This window comes from Dasypus novemcinctus, chromosome 1 (genome assembly GCF_030445035.2).
Source record: "Dasypus novemcinctus isolate mDasNov1 chromosome 1, mDasNov1.1.hap2, whole genome shotgun sequence".
NCBI lineage: Eukaryota > Metazoa > Chordata > Mammalia > Cingulata > Dasypodidae > Dasypus > Dasypus novemcinctus.
In genome coordinates this window covers 80,767,645-80,783,238 of record NC_080673.1, presented here as the reverse complement: position 1 = coordinate 80,783,238, position 15,594 = coordinate 80,767,645, and the positions used below count along the sequence as shown (strand labels likewise).

The window sequence follows — 15,594 nt, the reverse complement described above, 5'->3', positions numbered from 1 at the left end:
GCATTCAATTGATTGGGTTAACATCATTCATTGCTGAAGGCAATCTCCCTGATTGATGTAATCGTAATCAACTATCTACGATTTACCACTGCAGTAAAGTCAAAGGTGACTAAAGACTATAAATGTCCTTGTATTACAATTAGCCCAGTGCTTGCTTGACCAAACAGTTGCACACAATTACCTGGCCAAGTTGACACAATAGTCCCACCATTACACATATGTTCAGACTTAGCAGGTAAAACCAAACTGTTTTCCAAATGGTCGTACTATTTTACACTCCCACTGACAACCTATGAGAGATCAGGTGCTCAACATCACTGCCAATTTGGTATTATCAGTCTAACCACACTGGTGCAGTTCTAAAACCTTAGAGAGGATTTTACCTAAGCATCCATTTGTTCACTTTTATAATGAGCATATTTAAAAATGTGTTGTGTGATAATATTTTGCATTATCTGGCACAATAAAATGATTTAACAAACATTAAATATAATTATTAGTGAAGTCATATATATATAGCCATGCCAACATGCCCAAGTAGTATTCCCTATCCAGTGGCAGTCTCTTACTCTAAGGGTGTTTAACTGTTAATATATTCACTTGAATTCTCTTCAGAGCCATAATAAGGAAGAAGAGGCACCATTTTATATTGGAAAAAATAGATGTGAATTTTGAGTTAAGAGGCCTCACCTAGACACAGAGAATATTTCATATAAAAGGTAACTCTCTAAGTGATAAAATCATTATCACTTCTGGAAATATCACAGTAGAGCTTGTGACAGGTGGAGTGAGGCCTGAAGGTCCTGAAGTACTTTGCAGTGATGTATCAGAGAAGGCTTTCTGTACAAGAACAGAACATTTTTAATTGGGAAGTGTCAGGGCAATGTCCCTGGCTAGAAGAGATAAACAGTATTTCTGAGCAGGTGAAATTAAAGTTGGACTGACCAGCAGGATTCACAAATACTCCTCAAAAGAACATTATTTTCCTTACTTGCAGATTTTTTCCCCTGAAAACAAAGGATACAAATGGAGAAACATCAACTTTTCATCAATTATATTAAAAACTTACAAATCCATCTTTAAAAAAATCATAGTTATCCAAACTATTATTTTGGGATTCTTTTTTCACAATTATCTCTATTAGTATCACCATTTAAATCTTACAAAGTAGATCATATTTAAGCTCTTTTCAGCCCTTGGAAGTTGTGAGTACTCAATAAACACAGAATCAGTGAGACATTAAAAAATCTGCTCTGAGGTGATTCACTTGCTACTTCCATCTTTTCTGGCAGGCAATGATGTGGGCTATGGGTGGGAGGCTCTTCCACTCTTCATAGATAACCTAAGCTGTATGTGTTCTGATCTGTGGGTGTGAGACAGTAAGAGGCTGCAGGCCTGCCCTTGGTGACCATGGCAATGACTCCAGTCCCAGGAAACAGTTTAGCAATGCAAACTCTATAGACTTTAAATATTCAGGGAAAATGCAAACCAAATGTGCTAAAAGCTTATCTAGAATGGATAAAGTCCATGCTAAAAGTCTACCTAGGATGTGGAAGATATATGCTAATTCAAGCCTATTGAGAACTGAAACAAAAGAAAGATTTGGTCTTTCCTCTCTGTATAAAAGGAACTCAAAATTCTTGTTTGGGGCTCAGGTTTGAAACAGAAAACTCCTGAGTCTGGCCTGCCATCAATAAATCTTTTTTTTTTTTTCTTCTTCCTTCTCAAAATCATTCCTGAGTCCTGACCTTTCTATATGCAAATAATTGAACCTCTCTTGTCATCTACAACAGTAACATTGTTTGTTCTAAAGCTGCTGGGTGGTCTCATTGTTTCAGTTAACCTTTTCATTTTATCCTCTGTTAAATCTGAAAAAAATCAACTAACCACTTGAGTAGATACTCATATAACTGAGAAGATGACAGCAGAATGTAATGCATGTTTAAGGTTCATTTGAAATCAATGATGAACAGTACTAGACTATGTTCATGGTGATGACTTACACATCTTCCATCCAGCTAAAAATGTGTAGCATCCCCATTATAGAATGCTCTGTAATTTAATCATGATGTCTGTTTTAAATCAATCACAACTAAATTTGCCAAACTAAAATGTAAATCATGCCTTTTCAACAATACCAAAACCATTTACCATATCAAATCAGGTCATTGAAAAGAATCTCATGATTTGAAGAAAATCTGAGAAAATGTACATTTGGTAGTGACCAAGTGGGATTTCAAATGTAGAAAAGTGTTTACATCCCATGATGGATGCATTAGTTTCTTCTTTTGCTTAATTAAAAAAAAAAAACAAAAAAACTGTCCACCTTCCTCAATCCTCAAAAACAATGAAATCAATATATGCAAGGTTGTCAATGTTACAAATGAGAACATTGCAGAAAATACAAATCCATTGCCTTCTAAAGGTATACTTCTAGGTTAGAAGAGTGTAAATTCAACATAAGAAAGTAATGACATGAATATAAATAATGCTAAAGTCAGATCAATCTTCTTCTCTGCCTCTCCCAGCAGTGTGATATTTGGAAGTCCCCAAATTCAATATCAATTCTAAGTATCATCACTATAATGGTATCCAATTTTTCTGTCTCAAAGAGTTGCTTTAAGAATTAAGTGTGTTTTTTCAAATATTAAGTCTCATATAAAATATAAATATATATATGCTTATCTCATGTATGTACCAGTGTGCATTATATACATACAAACATTTAACCATATATTTTGCAAATTTGAAGTAGTATACACATTTTACTGTGTGAACTTTTCTGTCACTACTAGATATTTCAAATATAGTGATGATTTACAGTTTAGGCAGCAGACTTTTTATGAGGAATTATTGCAGCTAGGCATGCACAATACTGCCATTATGTAGACAAATAACCTGCATTACAAATGCACATACTGCAAATATATAACAATTATACTCTGAATAGTAAACACATGTTATTTTAAGCATTATTGAATTATAGTAATTTTTGTTATCAAGAACATGTGAAAAAATCTTGTTTATTTATGAAAAACAATTCTAAATAAAAGTTCTTTTATCTGAAAAAGAAATTGAGGATTATTATCTGGGTAATTATCTTCAAAAAATAAAAATTCAGTTCTAATTAGATTGCATAATGCCGACTAGGCTAAGAGCTAAAACGAACATTTATTTTAGTAAATCTAAGTCTTAAAGCTACCATTTTTAGTAGGTATAGACACTATACACCACTCTCCCATGGTCAGTTTTGTCACTTTCTTCTTCATATCTTCTATTTTCTAAGAAAGGCTCATATACATAAGGAATTCATGTTTCTTGAAATGCATTGGTGTAAACTCATTTCTTTTACAAAAGACAAATCTGATTGTCACCTCTTTAAGAAAGTCTTTGTATACCATTTGTAAATATTAATTTATTGTGCTTGCCTGTTTTTTAATTTTCTACATCTCTTGCCAGATTGAGGACAGAAACCAAGCTTTTTTATTCAACTCTGCTATATTAGCAGCTAGAACAATGAAGATTTGCTGAAGAATAAGTGAACTTACAGTTCATTTTTAATTGGTTGACACATACCGCACAACATCGAACTTCATCCTCTAGAACTAAAAGAATTGTCAACTTTGATCACTATTTCTTAAGCAACTTATAAAAGGAGAAAAAAATGGGCTCTAAATATGCTTACTGGATTTTGGAATGCTTGCATGCAGTGTGCAGTATCCTAATATTATTCTTGGCTTGCTAAGCTCTTTGAAACTTGAGTGCTTTTGTAAGTAAAAATTGAATTCAATGTCTAAATGTGAGGCTACAACTAGAATTCTTAATACATGAAAATGGCTGTCTTTGTATATGTCACCCATTAATATGATATGCTACTAATAGGTAAAGCTCACTTTATGAAACAAAAGGACGTAATATTTTTTTTTACTGCTGTTGAAAAAAAGCTTTGCAAAATCAATCTAAAGACACTTAAAAAGAAAGAGATCACTGGGTAATAACCAACATAATTTCTCTAAACATTTCTGGCAGTATCATAGAACTAAACAAAGAGAAGAAATGGAAAATATGTCTTTGGAATAGCAGAGAGATTTCAAAGGCATTCAAATTAAATAAAACAGGACTCTGGAATAGCTTTGCTGTCTGAATCTTAAATGTCTGGGAAAATGCAGCTCTCATATAGTAAAGGTGTAGAGTGAGCATCTAGACTGTCTACCATTCCAACTCCTAGCACTGTGTGCCTCTTTTGACAGCTCTTCTAATTATGTGGCCTAAACAATTAAGTTTTGGGGCCTGGAAGTATTCTTCCAGGATCCAAACACAAGTAAAGCCAGATTGGATACACTCAAATAGTGTGTCTGGTTTATGCTATCTATGTGGAAGTTTCTAAGTTGTTATGCTGTGATTTTGGTCAGTTTTTATATAACAGAATGAATAGTCATCTCGAATTGGCAGGATCTATTAATAATTTTATGTATATATATGTTCATTTTTATCTTTAGGGATTCTGTTGTTTTGTAAAATATTAATAATTTGTATTTCCATCTATTACAATGATTCATTATTCAATAAATATTTACTGAGCTACTGTTATGTACTATGCTATATTTTAGCACTGGAGATTCGAGAGCAGAAGACAATGTTCCAGACCTCACGTAGATAGGCAAGATAACATGAACTATAAATAAATCAAAATCATAAATTTACATTACCAACACATGTGGATTTACTATAAATGTGCTAATATAAATCACAAACACCTCAGGACAAATGTTCCTCAGTATGAGGTTCATTCATAACAACTGAGTACATAAATCTTTACAATAATGAATAATAATAACTAACTAGGAAACCCAGAAGAGAAGGGAGAGATCAGCAGAAACCTAGGTGCCTTGCCAGGTGGTAGGGTTGCCAAGGATTGCCAGTAGCCAGTCTTCAGGAAGAAAGCATTGCCTTGATGATGCCTCAAACTGTAAACTAATAAATTCCTATTGTTTAAGCCAACCAATATCACGGTATACGCCACCTAGGAGATTGAAAAATACAGTTCCATATAGCCCTTATTTATTTGAAATTAGGGCTTTTAACCAGTCTGCAACTAAACTTCATTGTTCATTGAATGTAAATAGTTAATCTCTAATTTCTTCTCATGATTTGTGATTCAAAGAAACAGATACATTGGCAAACAATATTCTAACATAGACATTTAACTTACAATTTACTGAAATGTATCTACTCTAGGTAATTACCCTAAGGATAGCAATGAATATTATTACACAATTACATATCTTCAATATATATAAACTATAGATGCCCGACATTACTTTGAATTATTCAAGTTAAAAAAAATTTACATGGGAAAAAACAGCTGTTTTAAATATCTCATAATGTATTTATTTAAAATTATGTGTAATTGTCTAATTTTCTTGTATTTTGAAAAAAAATCTATTAAAAATAAGACAGTTCCCATGTTCAAATCAATTTTCAGTGAAAAAAGGGATAGAAATAGGTATGTCCATATACAAATTCACATATTCATGTATATATTTATATATATTTAGCATATAATAAACTCAATTTTAAAAGATTTATAAGAGATATGAAGTAATTATTACATGATTTCAACACTGTTTATCTATATGATAGATTAAGGCTGAATTTTCCTACATCTCAATTCTTTTAAAGTTCACTAAATGAGTATGAATTATTTTTGGTAACCTGAAGCAAAGTGGGGAGAGATTAATTAACCAATATGGCTATATAGTAGAGAGGAAAATTTATCTAAGAAGCTTTATTTTATTTAAGTATAGGACTGTTTAATACTTAATTCCAAAAGTAGGAACTGAAACTCTATTTAAAGAGATGCAATTTGTCATTGTTTAGTTTAGCTCTACATAAAATTGGTTTTCAGATATAAACATGAAAAATCATCTTTCTTTCTAAGTAGACAGTGTTCCACCATTCCATTCCATGCAAATAATGCAGAGCTTTAAAACTTAAATGACTCCTGGGGCCAGGCTGACTTTAAAAATTTATGCAGCAGCTGAATTAACACAAAAAAGAATTTTGGGGACTCTGGAAAAATGGAGTGTATGACCCGCCTAAAGGCAATTTTTAAAATTGTCTGTACTCTGCTAGCTGAAGACAGGTTGAGTTCAGATCATAGGATAAAATTTTCTGTCAGCAGTTATAAACTAAATAGAATTTCTTAACAAGAAATAATGGAAATAAAATTTCAAAATACGGGTAAATATCACCATTTTCATATTAAAAAATTAGCCAAAATGGAAAAAAGTGAATATAAACAAAGGTACTAATAGTCAAAAGCAGGGTTTCCACATACCTATATTAATGGCAAATATAGAATATATATGAGCTAAGAGTAATTCACTCAAGGTTGATAAAGATGCTGTCCAGAAGTATGTAAACATTAAGCAAAACAAGATTTATTTTTTTTTTCCTTTTTTTTTTTTTTTAATTTATTTTTTTTATTGACTTTGTAATAATATTACATTAAAAATATATATGTGAGGTCCCATTCAACCCCACCCCCCCACCCCACCTCTCCCCCCCCCCCCCCCCCCAGCAACACTCGTTCCCATCATCATGACACATCCATTGGATTTGGTAAGTACATCTTTGGGCACCTCTGCACCTCATAGTCAATGGTCCACATCATGGCCCATACTCTCCTCCATTCCATCCAGTGGGCCCTGTGAGGATTTACAATGTCCGGTGATTGCCTCTGAAGCACCATCCAGGGCAGCTCCATGTCCCAAAGCCTCCACCTCTCATCTCTTCCTGCCTTTCCCCATACCCATCAGCCACCATGTCCACTTTTCCCAATCCAATGCCACCTCTTCTATGTGGACATTGGATTGGTTGTGTCCATTGCACCTCTATGTCAAGAGGAGGCTCAGATTCCACATGGATGTTGGATGCAATCCTCCCACTTTCAGTTGTAATCACTCTAGGCTCCATGGTGTGGTGGTTGTCCTTCTTCAACTCCATCTTAGCTGAGTGTGGTAAGTCCAATAAATCATATTGTAGGTGCTGGAGTCTGTTGAGGCTCAGGACCTGGCTATCACATTGTCAGTCCAGAGATTCAAATCCCCTAAATATATCTTAAACCCCAACGTTAACTGCACCTCCAGCACATTAGCATGAAAGTCTTATGAAGGAAGATCCCATCTGAGTCCAGATTCATCACACATAAACACCAGTTCCAAAAAGGGGCCATCTGACCTGGTAGTTAACCCCATCGGCCATGACCATAACTCCCATGGGTCTCTTTAGCCCTCAAAGGAACTGATATCTGGGGGTTGTATCTGCTTTATCTGTCTCTCTGACTCTGTTCAGTTGTGCATGAGGGCAATCCTTCTGCCAGCCTCCAGACTCTTTTTTAGAAACTCGTAGCCATATAAACTCATTTCTCTTTTCCATTTCCCCCTTACTTTAGTTCAAACAGCATTTTAAAGTCATGTTATTTTATGTAGACAGGGATATTCTGCTGATCCACATTGAACCTTCCGTATAAGGTCATTTTCCAGTTGCATCATCAGTTGGTAGTTGATAGTGGTCCCTCGGTGCCAGGGAGGCTCATCCCCGGGTGTCATGTCCCACGCTGGGGGGAAGGCATTGCATTTACATGCTGAGTTTGGCTTCGAGACTGGCCACATTTGAGTAACATGAAGGCTGACAGGAGGAAATTCCCAGGCACAATGTTGCTCTAGGCCTTGTTCTTATTTTAGGCTTATCAGCTCACAAGCATAGTCATTAGCATCAGGGGCTCACCGTTGAACCCTCACTCCCTCCCGGTCCCCGCCGCTGTACCTGGGAGACTGTCGCTGCTCCCCTAGGGACCACGACAGAGCACCACTGGCCAGGAACCCAGTACCCCCCCTGCTGTGGTTTTTAATTGTTGCCACTATGAGTATATCCAAACATTACCATGCACCCTGGACATATGTTCTGTACAGCTCCCTGTCAGCCATATATCACCTGTCATTGGTATCCCATACCAGTATCCCTCCATTGCCATTGTTGAAACACTCTGTGATCCAGAACTCCCCGAAATTTGAAGCCCAATATAATGTCATGGTCCCTTACTAGGGAATGGCATATAGCGAGGGATTTAAAGGTTAGATAAAGAACTTGGATAGAGTTAGATAAAGAACTTAGATAAAGAATGTTGACTTGAAAAAATTCTACATCCTATCTTTTTTTTTTTTTTTTTTTTTTCCCCCCCTAATTATTCAGCTTCTCTTCACAGGAGTCCTAGACCACAGCAATGCATATATATAATATACAGCACTCCCATACATCCCCCACAAAAACCTTTTTCCTTCCAGAGCAATACACTTACACCCTATTCACATCATATTTACTTAACGTGATGTACAGAGTCTGAGACATTAGGTTTCTAACAAGGTGACATCTGTGCTTACATTATGGTGCATACTTTAGGATACACAGTTCTTTACATTCTTAGTTATCCTATGTTTTACATTATGGTTTACATTATCAGTCTGTCATCTCCTATATGTTATGGTGTAATATTACATGTTTTATATCCATCCTTGTGTACTCTCAAGAAACTCCTCTCTTACCCCCCATTTACCTTGGTTCCACACATTTAACATCCATTTTCCCTTCCACCTTGGTGCCCACAGTGACAGCCAACCTCCGTTTCCTGAGGAGCCACTTCCAGAGATAGATGGAATAGTGTTCAGGGCCTAACTTGCTCAACTGCCCCAATGCCCTGGGAGCCACCCTTTCTCTCGAGGGATACAGTTCCCTCTATTTGGTGGCATCAGTCCTCCCCAGGATGTGGGTCCACCCCCACTCTCACTACTTGGGTTTCTACCCCATGGTGACACCCACTCTGGCAGAATGAGCATTTAGACATTCCCCAGGAGCCCGTCCTGCATCAGACCCTCCCCTCCGAGTATTCTAAACAGGTAACCCTCTTTATTATATTTTGATATGATTTTCTTGGCATTTTACTCTCCACCAACACCTAACCCTCTCCTGTGTTCGTATGCTACCCCTCCCTCCCCCCACTTTTGGGCAATGTCACCCATCCGTCCCTCCCCAGCCACCCTCAAACCCGCAAAGCCCCAACCAAAGGCAACCCCTTGCCCCCCTTTTATCTCTTCTTTGTGTTCATACTTACCACCATCTCGTCTTAAATTCCACCCCTGCAGACATCGGCTCATATCCTTCCTCCACCCTCCGATTTCCTGTAAGCCTATCGTTCAGTCTCTTGCTATCTAAGGCAGCTTGTTTATTTCATATCATTGAGGTCATGTAGTATTTGTCCTTCAATGTCTGGGTTGCTTCACTCAACATTTTAACACCATGTGTCTGCAGGAATTGATCTCCTTCATTGTTATACAGGCATACCTTATTTTTATTGCACTCCACTTTATTATGCTTCACAGAGATTGTGTTTTTTACAAAATGAAGATTTGTGGCAACCCCACTTCAAGGAAGTCTACCAGTGCCATTTTTTCCAGCAGCATGTGCTCATTTCATGTCTCTGTGTCACATTTTGGTAATTCTAGCAATATTTCAAACTTTTTCATTGTCGTTATATCTGTTATGGTGATATGTGATCAGTGGCCTTTGGTGTTACTATTGCGATTGTTTGGGGGTGCCAAAACTGCACTCATAAAAGATGGCAGACTTGATCATTAAATGTTGTATGTGATCTCGACTGCTTCATGGACAGGCTATTCTTTCTCTCTCTCTCTCTCTCTCTCTCTCTTTCTCAATAGCTTTCTTATTCCCTGAGAGACAACATTACTGAAATTAGGCCAATTAAATTCTTACAATGGTCCTTAAGTGTCTAAGTGAAAAGAAGAATCACATGTCTTTCATTTTAAATCAAAAGCTAGAAATGATTAAGTTTAGTGAGGAAGGCATATGGGAAGCTGAAATAATCTAAAAAAAATAAAAATACTAGGTTTCTTGCACCAAATAGTCAACGTATGAATGTAAAGGAAAAATTCTAGGAGATTAAGTGCTTCTCCAGTGAATATGTGAATGATAAGAAAGTGAGCCAGTCTTTTTGCTTACATGGAAAAAGTTTTAGTGGTCTGTATAAAACATCAAGCCAGCCACAACATCCCCTTAAACCAAAGCCTAAGCCAAAGGAAGACCCTAACTCTCGTCACTTCTTTGAAGTCTGAGCAATGTGGAAAAGTGGCAGAAGAAAACTTTGAAGGTAGCAGAAGTTGGTTTATGAAGTTTAAGGAAAGAAGCCATCTCCATAACAAGTGGCAAGGTAAAGAAGCAAACGCTGATGTAGAAACTTCATCAAGTTATCCGGAAGATCTAACTAAGACAATTGGTGAAATGAAAGTGGCTACGCTAAATAACAGATTCCCAATGTATATTAAATAGTCTTATGCAATATTGAAAGAAGATCACATCTAGAGGTTTTTTTTTTGTCTTTGTTTATTTTTTTTAATGTTACATTAAAAAAATATGAGGTCCCCATATACCCCCCACCCCCTTCACCCACTCCTCCCATAACAACAACCTCCTCCATCATCATGGGACATTTATCACACTTGGTGAATACATCTCTGAGCACCGCTGCACCACAGGGTCAGTGGTCCACATTATAGTTTACATTCTCCCCCAGTCCACCCAGTGGGACATGAGAGGACATGCAATGTCCAGTAACTGTCCCTGTAGTACCACACAGGACAGCTCCAAGGCCTGAAAATGCCCCCCACATCACTTCTCTTCTTCCCACTCCTCACTCTCAGCAGCTACCATGGCCACTTTCTCCACATCAGTGCTACATTTTCTTCAATTACTAATCACAGTAGTTCATGAGTAGAATATCAGTAAGTCCACTCTAATCCATACTCTATTCCTCCATCTAGGGTTGTAATAACTATAGAGAAGTCTATGACTGACTTCAAAGCCTCCTAGGACAGGCCTACTTTCTTGTTAGGGGCTAAGGCAGTTGGTGACTTGGAGTTGACATTCATGTTCATTTATGGTTGTGAAAATTCTATGGCCCTTAATAATATTCCAATTATACTCTACCTGTGTTCTATAAATGAAATAACAAAGCCTGGATGATAACACATCTATTTATAACATGGCTTACTGAATATTTTAAGCCCACTGTTGAGAACTACTGCTCAGAAAAAAAGACTCCTTTCAAAATATTACTGCTCATTGACAATGCATTTAGTCACCCAAGAGCTCTAATGGAGCTATACAAGATTAAAGTTGTTTTCATGCCTGCTAACACAACATCCATTCTGCAGCTCATGGATGAAGAAGTAATTTTGACTTTCAAGTCTTATTGTTTAAGAAATACATTTTTTCCGTTTTAAAAATTTATTGAAGTATATCATTCATCAACATATTATAAGTCAATAGTAAAAGTTGTAAATTTTTAAAAAAATGCATAACATCATATAGAGCTCCCATACTTCAACCCACTACCAATGCCTTGCATTGTGACAAATTGTGAGCATCATCAAAGTATTACTATTAATTATAGTCCATAGCTTACATTTGGTGTATTTTTCCCAACCCACACTATTTTTTTGCTGATTAACCATACAGTTTATTTAATGTGTACTGTCAATTTACCTAATTGTGTCAATTTGGTAAAAATCACAGAGAAGAAATACATTTTAGAAGGCTATAGCAGCCATAGATAGTGATTCCTCTGATGGATCTGGGCAAAGTAAATTGAAAAACTTTGGAAAGATTTCACTATTCTAGATAGTGTTAAGGACATTTGTGATTCATGGGAGGATATCAAAATATCAATATTGACAGAAGTATGGAAGAAGTTGATTACAAGCCTCATGGCTGACTTTGAGGGATTCAAGACTTCACTGGAAGAAGTAACAGCAGATGTGGTGGAAAGAGCAAGACAAATAAAATTAGAAGTAGAGACTGAAGATGTGACTGAATTGCTGAAATCTCATGATAAAACTTGAAGAGATGAGCAGGTGTTTCTTATGGATAAGCAAAGAAAGTGGCTTGAGATGGAAGCTACACCTGATGAAGATGCTGTAAACATTATTAAAGTGAATCAAAGGATTTAAAATATTACACCAGAAACAATTAGATCGACTTAGTTGATTAAGCAGTGGCAAGATCTAAGAAGATTGACTCCAGTTTTGAAATAAGTTTTACTGTGGATAAAACACTATCAAATAGCATTATATGCAACAGAGAAATCTTTCATAAAAGGATGTGTCAATTGATGTGGCAAATTTCATTGTCTTATTTTAAGAAATTACCACAGCCACCCCACTCTTCAACAAACACCAATTTGATCAGTTAGCAGTCATTAACATTGAGGCAAGAACATTCTCCAGCAAAAAGATTAGGACTCACTGAAGGCACAGATGATAGTATTTTTTAACAATAAAATGTTTTAAAATTAAGGTATATACTTTGATTTTATTCTTAACAGACTATACCTTAGTTACAAACATAACTTTCATATGCCCTGGGAAGGGAAAAAAAATTTGTGACTAACTTTATTGCAATGTTTGCTTTACTCAGTAGTCTGGAAACAAATCTTTGTATCTCTGAGATATACCTTCATCAGTCTCACCTGTTTCCCACACCAGTCCTGACAAGGATAAAGAATATTCAGAGGACATATTCTACAAGTGTCTAAGGTTTCGTGATATGGGTTTAGCCTTCTCTAATCTCTGTAAAATTGATCCAGATTCCTATTTCTCATAAGTATCCACTGAGTTTGGGTACTTGAATTCCAGACCACTTGGCTACACCTCTGGCATCCCACTGAGACCTTTCCAGATTTGACTTGCAACACTAGCTCCTCTTCTGCATTCGCCAAAGTGATGGCTATCATTTTGCTCCTAGAGGCTTGGTTGACAGGAATCATGATGCTCTTGGATTATCTGATTTTACTATTGCTCACCTTATATACTCATGTAGCTGAATTATATCTAAGCATTGGATCTGTTTCATCAACACTGGCTCAAATCAAAGTTTAATATGTCGAATTTATAAAAGACAATAAATATTTTACTCTTAGCTGCACTCTTAAGAGACCAGTCTTTAAGTGGGTAGCCATTTAAACACAGTCCTGACCAGTTTGGCTTCTAGTACCCTTTCCTTATTCCAAATTTATATACCACCAATAAGACAGAATTCCTTAGTGATGAGACATTGTGAGTTATACTACTAAATGGAGTTTTGTACCAGAAAAATTGTAATTCCAATATTATTTATTGTTTCCACATAGGAGATGCATTCAAGTCAATAGACTAAATTGTCCCATTAGAATACTTTATATATGACTAGGAGTATTCCTTAAAATCGTCCTACTTATACAGCACAGTAATAATTATGAACATAATAAATATATGTAACATTATCACTTTGCAATTTTTATTTCATAAAAACATTAATGTTGATTGCATAGGTTCATTCATCTCACCTGGTTGTTTAGGTAGTTGGGATATTTTTTCAGAGCAATTATAAACAGTAATCATTGGATTCCTTTTGAGCCTCAACAGAAAGGTTGGGTGATAAAAACTCCAACTTATTCAGAGCCTTCAACCAAATAATTTTTTCAAGGGCTTTTTATACTGCCAGCGTATTCTAAGTTGGAATGTAAATCTAATACAGAGATTTGATATACCTGTCTGTGTGTAATTTAATTCCTTCAATTTTTAAAATCTAAAACTTAAAAACACTGTGTTAAAATCTTTATGATGATATAAGTACAACTACAAGATAAACTAATTTGTTTGCCTCCTCATATCATTAACCCCATTAAGAAAAATAAAGGGATTTTATAAAATTCACCTTGTATTAAGCTTCTTAGTTCCAAAGTCTACATTATCTTCTCAGGAAAAACCACATCTATATATTTATGAAAATGCCAGGAAGACGAGTTTCAGCAAATGCCATATGCAGTCATATATGTGTCATATATTTGAAAGATTTAAAAATAATCTTCAGACCACTAGCTATAATACAAAGTAGACGTTTGTTGTTTTATTGTGCCTCATGGACTAACATGATCATTCTTTTCCTACTTTCAACAATGTCTGTTAATGTTTGACTTAAAAGGTACTAGGTATTCATTAGCTTCTCAGATACCACTGGATCTCAATTTTGAAGACTGAAGTTTCTACTTCTCCACTCTCTTGCCACTCCTGGCTTCATTTAAAACCCATACCAAGAAGCCCAAAAACATTCTCAGTGCTTCCAATCTATTTAAATTTCTATGTGTTTAATGCATAATAATGCTAAAACTTCCAAATGAATTGTGAAATTTGATAGCAATATTTAAAAATTCTTATTGGCCTACATTTTTCAGAATCTGAATTTCTAAATGTTATTATGTATTAACAATGCAAAAATATTTTGAATGTTATTATTCCCCTTTGAAATGTAATAAAAGTGACACTTTCTTCCATTTACATTCATATTAGAATACAAATGTGGACATTGCTGTTGATATGTATAATGTATAAATGAGATATATATATCATATATAAGATGTATATATATATACTTATCATATCAGGTAATATCAACTTTAAATATTTATAATAGAAACTATTGGCATAGTTATATTTTCATTGAAATATAATTTAATATTCTATTCTCCTATAGACCACTTAATGAGACTAATGATCAAATTCTTGAAAAAAGTAATGAATATTATGTTAGTTGTATATAATATGTTTTATGTAATATATACACATGTGTGTATGTAATATCGCATGTAATATATATATGTTCATCATTTGACTTATATTTAATCAGTCCTATATCATATTTTCTTCTACTTTTCTTATCTTCCTTCAGTGATTTCTATCGTCATTGTCAGCATAATTCATTTTATGCTAATTATCTTTGTGCTTTCTTCTAAAGGTTCATTAGCATGTCTTCTATAAAGTGTAATAATTTTTAAACATGGTTCAGTCATTTTTGCACTCAAAACTGATAACCCTTTGATTAAGCAACATTCAGATATATAAATAAATCTTACATGTATTCATCATTTTTTCCCAACTTAAAATTAACACTTACAGTTAGCATATAATCAAAGTTTCTTTTAAGGATCCTTTGTAAAACCTAACTCAGTGAAATTTTGACAGATACTCCTTCTAGAATACTGACCTTCATTAAAGAATAAAATAATTAATAGTCAAAATAAATGTGGCAATTCTTGGTTCACTTCACAGTTATTATAAAATGAACTAGGCTTAAATATTAAGTAATTAATAGAATAATGTACATGAATAGTCATGAAGATTTATTTCCATATCTATGTGATGCATTGTATCTGCAGTTGGAGAATCATAATGTAATAAAAACCAAGTAAGTTTTAATCTGGGGGAAAATGCAACAGAACAGCAGATGCAGAATCATCAGCTTGCATTTTCTCTTCAATCTTACTCATCTTTTTTCTTAGCCATGTAGAACTATGAATGAAACAAGGATCCATCCTCATGTATTGATATGCTATGTTAAATTTTTTTCACTATTTGGTCTCATGGTTGCTTATATCCTCTAATTTCGAGAATGTGGAGTCTCCAGGTAAGAACTGTCTGGGATGGA

At 35.1% G+C, this 15,594-nt stretch overlaps 1 long non-coding RNA gene across 2 annotated transcripts in view; it reads right to left on the bottom strand.

The window, feature by feature from the left end:
* LOC131276271 (uncharacterized) overlaps positions 1 to 15,594 on the bottom strand; it is a 79,540-nt gene that overhangs the window by 16,345 nt on the left and 47,601 nt on the right. The window contains exons 3-4 of one of the 2 annotated variants that reach the window (XR_011649488.1): positions 946 to 1,007; positions 697 to 840 (exon numbers count right to left, since the gene is read on the bottom strand). The exons of the other annotated variant lie outside the window; for it this stretch is intronic. This is a non-coding gene — a long non-coding RNA (uncharacterized lncRNA). Of the gene's footprint in view, positions 1 to 696; positions 841 to 945; positions 1,008 to 15,594 lie in introns of those variants that run through there. 2 annotated transcript variants of the gene reach the window in all.